This window comes from Numida meleagris, chromosome 1 (assembly GCF_002078875.1).
Source record: "Numida meleagris isolate 19003 breed g44 Domestic line chromosome 1, NumMel1.0, whole genome shotgun sequence".
Lineage (NCBI taxonomy): Eukaryota > Metazoa > Chordata > Aves > Galliformes > Numididae > Numida > Numida meleagris.
In genome coordinates this window covers 161350765-161352971 of record NC_034409.1, presented here as the reverse complement: position 1 = coordinate 161352971, position 2207 = coordinate 161350765, and the positions used below count along the sequence as shown (strand labels likewise).

The 2207-nt window shown below is 37.9% G+C and overlaps 1 long non-coding RNA gene across 1 annotated transcript; it reads left to right on the top strand.

Annotated features, from left to right (window-relative positions):
- Nucleotides 351-1922, top strand: LOC110395410. The gene is made up of 3 exons (XR_002436375.1): nt 351-436; nt 1335-1392; nt 1704-1922. It is a non-coding gene; the product is annotated as an uncharacterized LOC110395410 (long non-coding RNA).

The following is a 2207-nucleotide window of genomic DNA, read 5'->3' as shown; positions in this document are numbered from 1 at the left end:
ACGCCACAGGCAGATCAAAATTGCCAGTTGCAGGCCACCACCACAACCTACCAAGGGTGATATCTATGCTCTCTCACCAATTGTAGCTTCTATAGGAGATGGAAGGCAGTGAAAGACCCTTGGGTCCCTTGGTAAGACCAGCAGTAGCATTCCCTCCTAATGCTATGCTGCATCAGCTTACTGTTCCCACTAGCATTTCTTGGCACTACAGTAAATAGTAAGCATTAAGGAATACAACATTCTGCAAAGTCTAACAGTATCCATGCATCGCTTATTACCATAATGAGAAACTTACAGCACAACTGCCAAAAATCTACAATGATTATTTTTGTTTTTCCCTTCTCCAGCTAAAAGCAGAAAAATTCCCATGACTGTGACTGATCTGGAAGGTTTCATCTCCTTCTTCTGTGTATGGATATCCCACGCTTGCTTACAGGTACGGTTTTGTTGGAAAAATAAACAGGGATTTAAACTCACATGAGCCCTGTCTTCCTACTGCATTTATATATAAATACTAGTTGCAAGTAACAAAGGAAAAAGTGCTGAAATTTCATCTGATCGCAGCTGGCAGAGACACGCTGAAAAGCAACTGACATTTTCACACTCTGCCCCTAGATCCCTGTAAGGCCCCGCTGCATGCTAGCTATTGATTTTAGACACTTCAGCTGCAGATTATAAACAGTGACTCACGAAGCCTGGACTCCTACTCTGCTAATATAACGTTGATATTAGAATTACCTTAATGCACCTAAAGTACCACTATTAGCTGGAACAGCTTCCAAACAATAGGGTGTTTTGTTGAAATTTGTCTTCTGTGCTGAACCTATGTTTATAGGAGACAAAGGAACAGAGAAGGTTTATGAGGCACAAGATATTATACCAAAAGGCCTCCCAGGTCATTGATTCCTATTCCTTGCTCTAACAAGCATCTTCTGCATCTTATAATCCCATTCAAAAATGTATTAAGCTCCATTTTAAAGCTACTTAAGTTGATTCTCTCTGTTACTCTTATTGGAAGGCAGTTCCAGACAGGTGGAAGGTGGCTAGACAGTTGTATTGATCTCTGAATTCCCTAGAAATACTATTTATAAAATGTTAAGCAATTCGTTAAGGATTTCCAAGTGGGTGTTTCTGATTGTTCAATACATAGCAATTGTTCTGCTGATAACAATCCTCTGTGTGTTTCATTTACAATGATCCATTTTATTTCCTTGTAATAATAGCATATTGCCATTTCATGCAGCTGTTACGTGCACTTTATGAGTGTTCCGCTGTTTTTTTAACATAATTGACTCAGTCCTTTGAGTTGCCAAGCACCTTATCTCTGATTTCAGTGAAAGAGCCTGAAGCAATACCCTGAAGTATTCACTGTATCCAAGGACCTTATTTCAGGTAGGCATGCTTCTTTTTTCAGTCATGTGTTTGAAGTGCTCTGTCTCTGTTCATGGTTCTGATTAATACAAAGTACTCAGTACAGGATTTCAAAGATAATAATAGATTTGGTTTTGCTGCATCTTTAACAGTTACAGCTTACTTTTTGAATAAGATTTATAGCTTGCTATGAAGGATACATCATGGTTTCAGTTATCTGAATTTTGATCTGTACTAAAAAGTGAAAAACAAATTACTTGAGTTTGCTTCTGTTTAAAGAAAAGTAAAATTTAACAGGTTTTTTTTTCCTTTCTGTTTGTTTGTTTTTAAAGAGCCTGTGCATAAGAGAGAAGTTAAATACCATGTATGGCAGCAGTATGTTCACTTCCGCTTGTCATACCTGCTTTCAAGACTCATTTGACTTTGCTCATCGACTCTGAACTGTGGTTACAACCACCACATGTAATCACCAGGGATCTACACTGCAGCATCGCCGTGCAAGTCCATTCTTACTGCTCTGTTGCATCTTAGCTTTCAGGATGAAAACTCGTTCAGCATTTCTTCTGGCCTCATATTTGAAGGAAGGAAAGCTCTTATGCATATAATTGTTTTTAGAAAAAATGAAGGTTAAGATTCTTAATAGAAAAACACTGAACCTGCATGTCAAACTTCTGTGTGGGTACATTTTATGTCTTGCTGCCTTGTAGAATAGATGCCATCTGATTATTTTAACTGTTCCCTTTCTACATCAGTCTATGTGTTATTGAGTTTACTCCTGTAAATGAAATACTGAGCCCTTTGAAGTTAATGAAAAAAAGCCTTCCTATTTTTAATGT